The 7,500-nt window shown below is 42.1% G+C and overlaps 1 pseudogene; it reads right to left on the bottom strand.

Annotated features, from left to right (window-relative positions):
* Window positions 1-928: 928 nt before the first annotated feature.
* LOC142357450 (5.8S ribosomal RNA) lies at window positions 929-1,080 on the bottom strand (annotated as a pseudogene).
* Window positions 1,081-7,500: the final 6,420 nt, after the last annotated feature.

Here is a 7,500-nt window from a genome sequence, read left to right as displayed (position 1 = left end):
AGCTTTTCCCGTTGAGAATTTTTGCCTTCAATTGGCGTTGTAGTGAGTTTGGCTACTCAGATCACCAAATACTTGTGACAATTCGAACCAGAAATGTTTTCAATTTTCACATGCTGATGTTTCGGATTCAACCTACTAGAAGCAGCATAATACTTGTATTCAACAATTTCTGTATCAAATCCCAGTTTTCTCTGGTGCATCTTTGCCAAACTATTCCAAACTGCCTGAGTCTGAATACCAATTACAGGTACTAGTAAATGCACGTTACTAAGGACTATATAGTTCTAGGTTACTGTACACAACGACGTTCACATGTTGATGTTTCAGCTGCCGCTTACTAGAAACAACATAATACTTATCGTGCATACCTTTCCATAACTTGTCCTTTTCAGATGCATTAGTTTCCCTTTGTCTTGGCTTCTACAGTCAGACTGGCTACTAGTAACAGCACAGTACTAATCACATATCGTTCTACAGTTTGCAGACAACTTTCACATGTTGATGTTTCAGCTTTCGCCTACTAGAAACAACATAATACTCGCTGTATACATTTGTAGTTCTCTATGTAACTTTCATGTGAAGAAGTTTCGCCAGTCTTTTTGACTGTCTCAAATCTGAGTCATGCTTAGGCTACTAGTTGCTTCATAGTACTTATCGCCTCGAGATCATTGAACAAAACTTGATTTTCACATGTTGCTGTTTCAGCTTCCGCTTACTAGAAACAACATAATACTAGTCTCATTAAGTTCCGTCTCTTTGCAATTTTCTTATGAAGAAAATTCGCCATCACAATGACTCCAGCAGTTCTTGATCAAGGAATGCAATCATTGATCAGAATGCTATTATTTGAATCGGTTCTGCTTTAAGTGTTCCAATTTTATTGGAAGCACCAACAATAGAACATCAATGTGTTCAATCGAGAGTTATATAACCCTGAATCGGACGCAGTCAACAGCCGAAGCCGAGACCGCCTTTTGCGTTAGAGAGGTCGGTAAACAAATCTTGCGATTCATACCGAATTAACACATATAGCTGTGCTCCTCTTCGTAAAGCGAGCCAAGTGATCCCCTGTTGAAGGATGTATTTGGACCAATCTAGTAGCATTTGGTTTCCAACAAGCTCTCCCAAGTTAGCTTACTTATTGGGCTTTTCAACCAATTCGGTTGGCTACAAGCATCATCAAAGTACTAGCCACAGTTTGATCGCAAAATTCTACGACTTTCACATGTTGATGTTTCGGCTTGCGCTTAGCCTACTATAAGCAACATAATACTAGTCATATCATAGAGCGTGATCAGCTTGTGACGTTCTCATGATGAAGTTTCACCAACAGTGTCTCACTTCGAGCTTAAATCCAGCTACTAGTAACTACACAGTACTGACTGCAACGATAACTTTTATCTATACCTTTCACATGCTGCGCTTTCGGCCAGGGCCTACTAACGTCAACATAATACTCGATATAAACTTTTGTTCATGATGCAGCTTCCCCATGCAGAAGTTTCGCCTTCAAATGCTCTCTTGGCCATATGACGTAAGAAAAGGTTACTAGTAACATCACAGTACTAGCCACAGTTTGATTGCAAAATTCTACGACTTTCACATGTTGATGTTTCGGCTTGCGCTTAGCCTACTAGAAGCAACATAATACTAGTCATATCATAGAGCGTGATCAGCTTGTGACGTTCTCATGATGAAGTTTCACCAACAGTGTCTCATTTCGAGCTTAAATCCAGCTACTAGTAACTACACAGTACTGACTGCAACGCTAACTTTTATCTATACCTTTCACATGCTGCGCTTTCGGCCAGGGCCTACTAACGTCAACATAATACTCGATATAAACTTTTGTTCATGATGCAGCTTCCCCATGCAGAAGTTTCGCCTTCAAATGCTCTCTTGGCCATATGACGTAACACAAGGTTACTAGTAACATCACAGTACTAGCCACAATTTGATCGCAAAATTCTACGACTTTCACATGTTGATGTTTCGGCTTGCGCTTAGCCTACTATAAGCAACATAATACTAGTCATATCATAGAGCGTGATCAGCTTGTGACGTTCTCATGATGAAGTTTCACCAACAGTGTCTCACTTCGAGCTTAAATCCAGCTACTAGTAACTACACAGTACTGACTGCAACGATAACTTTTATCTATACCTTTCACATGCTGCGCTTTCGGCCAGGGCCTACTAACGTCAACATAATACTCGATATAAACTTTTGTTCATGATGCAGCTTCCCCATGCAGAAGTTTCGCCTTCAAATGCTCTCTTGGCCATATGACGTAAGAAAAGGTTACTAGTAACATCACAGTACTAGCCACAGTTTGATTGCAAAATTCTACGACTTTCACATGTTGATGTTTCGGCTTGCGCTTAGCCTACTAGAAGCAACATAATACTAGTCATATCATAGAGCGTGATCAGCTTGTGACGTTCTCATGATGAAGTTTCACCAACAGTGTCTCATTTCGAGCTTAAATCCAGCTACTAGTAACTACACAGTACTGACTGCAACGCTAACTTTTATCTATACCTTTCACATGCTGCGCTTTCGGCCAGGGCCTACTAACGTCAACATAATACTCGATATAAACTTTTGTTCATGATGCAGCTTCCCCATGCAGAAGTTTCGCCTTCAAATGCTCTCTTGGCCATATGACGTAACACAAGGTTACTAGTAACATCACAGTACTAGCCACAATTTGATCGCAAAATTCTACGACTTTCACATGTTGATGTTTCGGCTTGCGCTTAGCCTACTAGAAGCAACATAATACTAGTCATATCATGGAGCGTGATCAGCTTGTGACGTTCTCATGATGAAGTTTCACCAACAGTGTCTCATTTCGAGCTTAAATCCAGCTACTAGTAACTACACAGTACTGACTGCAACGATAACTTTTATCTATACCTTTCACATGCTGCGCTTTCGGCCAGGGCCTACTAATGTCAACATAATACTCGATATAAACTTTTGTTCATGATGCAGCTTCCCCATGCAGAAGTTTCGCCTTCAAATGCTCTCTTGGCCATATGACGTAACACAAGGTTACTAGTAACATCACAGTACTAGCCACAATTTGATCGCAAAATTCTACGACTTTCACATGTTGATGTTTCGGCTTGCGCTTAGCCTACTAGAAGCAACATAATACTAGTCATATCATAGAGCTTGATCAGCTTGTGACATTCTCATGATGAAGTTTCACCAACAGTGTCTCATTTTGAGCTTAAATCCAGCTACTAGTAACTACACAGTACTGACTGCAACAATAACTTTTATCTATACCTTTCACATGCTGCGTTTTCGGCCAAGGCCTACTAACGTCAACATAATACTCGATATAAAATTTTGATCATGATGCAGCTTTCCCATGCAGAAGTTTCGCCTTCAAATGCTCTCTTGGCCATATGACGGAACACCAGGTTACTAGTAACATCACAGTACTAGCCACAGTTTGATTGCAAAATTCTACGACTTTCACATGTTGATGTTTCGGCTTGCGCTTAGCCTACTAGAAGCAACATAATACTAGTCATATCATAGAGCGTGATCAGCTTGTGACGTTCTCATGATGAAGTTTCACCAATAGTGTTTCATTCGAATTGGTTCTGCTTTAAGCTCTCCAATTGTTTTGGATGAACCAGTTTTGCCCTTCGAAGCCACTTTTGTGAGCTTTTGTGGGTCTTTACCAAGAGGATATACCTCAAGGCCTCTTTCAATTCCTTTAAGTTCTTTCAACTCCTTTACAGTTTCTAGGTTCACATAGCTGCAAACCTTATTTCTAGTTTTAAGTCTGGCCAACTTGGGGAGAGTTGGTGCAGACCGTGACCAATTCTAGTAGGATGCCACAACAAGAATGTGATCAACTTAGCTTGTCGATGAACCTGCCCCACATTCAAACAACTCTATCGCCTTTTCCTCGTATAGTTATATGCGAGGGCCTCTCATAGAGAGCGCTGTTAGCAACCTTTTCCACATAGACGATAAAGTTGTGAGTGTTTTGCACATGGCTGTTGTCATCACCACGTGACGAGTCAACTCAGCTTGACTCTCTACACTCCGACAAGCTTTGCACATACGCCTTTAGTTCAGTATGTGTCTTTAATCTGACTCCGGTGCCTCAAGCCGGAAAAATTGTCAGATTATGATCATTATCGGTTAGTCATCCCGATGCAAGATCGTATCGTACTGTCTTTGTCTACCTCCAGATTCCGAAGAACAGGAGGAGACTCTCCCAGACCTACATATCTGGGAGAATGTTCAGAGGGCGAGAAGCTGTGGATTACTCTCCCCTAAGAACTGACTAAACTTTACCCTCGTCCAAGGTAAGTTTATTTTAGCTAGCCTTCTATGTAAAGGATCTGAGGCTAAGCTGTGTTTTTTCGAGCCTTTGGCTCGGAGCAAGTTCAGTGGGCGCCCCGAGTAGCTCAACTCTTTCCCACTGAACAGCGCAACGCTCTGTCACTCGCTGGGATTTTTGCGTGTCGGTTCTAACCACGCGACTTGTGGACCTTTTTAGGCCTTTCTCATTCACAAGTCTATAGCTGGGCTTCTATAACCCAGCTTCTGAGATCTAGATAGCTGCAGTTCTGCTAGGCTGCTTTTGCTAACTAGTCTCCCTTTAAGCAGTCCCTTGCCATGACTGCTGAACTATGTATCCACACAAGTAGTTTTTGAGCTCGATACATAATTCGAGATTGGTTGCCAAGCAATCTCTAGCGACAGAGCGTCATGCGCACTACAGACATGGCCTCTACCAGCAGCCATGCCCGAAGGAATCAATCACTGATCCTTCCGCAGGTTCCCCTACGGAAACCTTGTTACGACTTTTACTTCCTCTAGACAATTAAGCTCGATCCGCTTCATCCCGTTGCCGGAGACCGAAGTCCCAACAGTAGGAATTTGCAATTCTTGCTTAACTATCCAATCAGTAGTAGCGACGGGCGGTGTGTACAAAGGGCAGGGACGTAATCCCTATGAGTTGTTGACTCATAAGTACCAGGAATTCCTGGTTCACGTCTGCAAGTTACAACAGACGATCCCCTTGAAGCGCTGTACTTTTCTCTGATTGCCCAGTCCATTTCGGACCAAGGGCTGAGTACTCAATCTAAAAGTACACAGTGTAGCGCGCGTGCAGTCCAGAACATCTAAGGGCATCACAGACCTGTTATAGCCTCACTTCATCTGCGGTATTTAATTCCGCATAGTTCCTCTAAGAAGTGTTTGAATTCACATATAGTGAATTTCATTATTTAGATGGAGAAGATCTCGTTCGTTATCGGAATTAACCAGACAGATCACTCCACTAACTAAGAACGGCCATGCACCACCGCCCATATAATCATGAAAGATATTCAATCTGTCAATCCTTAAGATGTCTGGACCGGGTGAGTTTTCCCGTGTTGAGTCAAATTAAGCCGCAGGCTCCACTCCTGGTGGTGCCCTTCCGTCAATTCCTTTAAGTTTCGATTTTGCAACCATACTTCCCCCGGAACCAATAAACTTTGGTTTCCCGGTTAATCTCTTGCCAAGTCAAGATCGACTTTGACAAATTGTAGGTTGGTATAGTTTATGGTCAGAATTACGAGGGTATCTAATCCTCTTCAATACTCTGACTTTCGTTCTTGATTAATGAAAACATTCTTGGCAAATGCTTTCGCAGTAGTTTGTCTTGCCACGATCCAAGAATTTCACCTCTAACGTAGCAATACAAATGCCCCCGTCTGTTCCTTTCAATCATTACCGCACTCAGCCAACCGGCATCAATCGAGTAGCGGGTCATTCTCCATTATTCCATGCTTTATTATTCGATCCCAAAGGATGCTTTGAACACTCTAATTTTCTCAGGGTGAAAACACCGTTTCCACAGTTCGTCACATTTAAGTGCAAACTATTTCTTCGATGCGAAGGATGAGCGGAACGAGTCAACAGATTTAACTGAAGACCATGTTGCCGTTCTACTCAAACAGATCCAACTATGAGCTTTTTAAACGCAGCAACTATTGCATACGCTTGTAGAGGCTGGTATTACCGCGGCTGCTGGCACCAGACTTGCCCTCTACTCGTTCATCAATGGAGCTTTTAAGTCCATTCCATTCTGATTACAAACCATAAAGGTTCATATCATTATTTCTAGTCACTACCTCCTCGTGCGGAGAGTGGGTAATTTGCGTGCCTGCTGCCTTCCTTGGATGTGGTAGCCGTTTCTAAGGCTCCCTCTCCGGAATCGAACCCTGATTCCCCGTTACCCGTCACAACCATGGTAGTCCGTTACACTACCATCATAGGTTGATAGGTCAGAAATTCGGAAGTTCCGTCCCCAAGCCGAAGCTATCTGGGATCTTTCAGTTACTAGGACTCATCACGGGATGTGTCTGTACTTAGCAAATCACCCGGTGTAGTCTTGTAAAAGTCTCCGACAGTGTCGGACAATCAGCATGCATTAGCTGCAGGGTTACCGCAGTTATTCATTTAGCTTGCAAATCAACTAATAGATAGTAACTGATTTAATGAGCCATTCGCGGTTCCACTTTTTCAAGCTTCGCTTGCACATGCATGGCTTAGTCTTTCAGACAAGCATATGGCAACTGACAGGATCAATCAGTTTAATTGTACTTTGAACAATCTTTCGATTTGTTCGAATTTAGAAAGACATAGCCTTGCGGCCTCGTCAATCTTGCTTTGAGCTTTTTAAATCACGAAGAGTTTCAATGCATGCTTTGGCATGGCTACTAGTTACTACACAGTACTCTACACACTTAGAGTTACCCACGATTACACATTTCACATGCTGATGTTTCGGCTCGCGCGTACTAGAAACAGCATAATACTATGTGTACTGGTAGATAGCGCTCTGTGAGCATTTCCCATGAGCAGGTTTTGCCCTCCAAATCTCTGTTCTACTGTTACCAATACCGGCTAACAACTGTATCATACTAGGGAGAATTGACTCATGATTTAAAAACCAGATGTTCACATGTCGATGTTTCGGCTCTCGCCTACTAGAAACAACATAATACTAGTCTGTTAAAAATCTCAATCACGCCGCCTCTTCAGATACAGAAGTTTTACCTTTTATTGGTTAGAGAACAGCTTTCCAGCTGTCGACATGGTTACTAGTAACAACACCGTACTCAACACAAAAACTTTTCAACTTCACAACTTTCACATGCTGATGTTTCTGCTTTCGCATACTAGAAACAGCATAATACTTATTGTTTTGTCAAGTAATTTGTGTGTCTTTCCCATGTGAAGTTTCACCGGTCAACAATGTTTCCCTGACCAATTACGGCTACTAGTAGCTGTATAATACTAGGGAAAATGATTGAGGATTTAATATCAGATTTTCACATGTTGATGTTTCGGCTTTCGCCTACTAGAAACAACATAATACTAGTCTGCTAAGAAATCTCGCTCAAATTGCCTTTTCACATACAGAAGTTTCACCTTCTATTGGTTAGAGAACAGTTCTCAGCTGTCGACATGGTT

This window comes from Convolutriloba macropyga, unplaced genomic scaffold (genome assembly GCF_964194025.1).
Source record: "Convolutriloba macropyga unplaced genomic scaffold, txConMacr16.3 SCAFFOLD_4003, whole genome shotgun sequence".
NCBI classification, from domain to species: domain Eukaryota; kingdom Metazoa; phylum Xenacoelomorpha; order Acoela; family Convolutidae; genus Convolutriloba; species Convolutriloba macropyga.
Note: the sequence above shows the minus strand (reverse complement) of the source record. Positions and strands in the feature narration are given on the sequence as shown.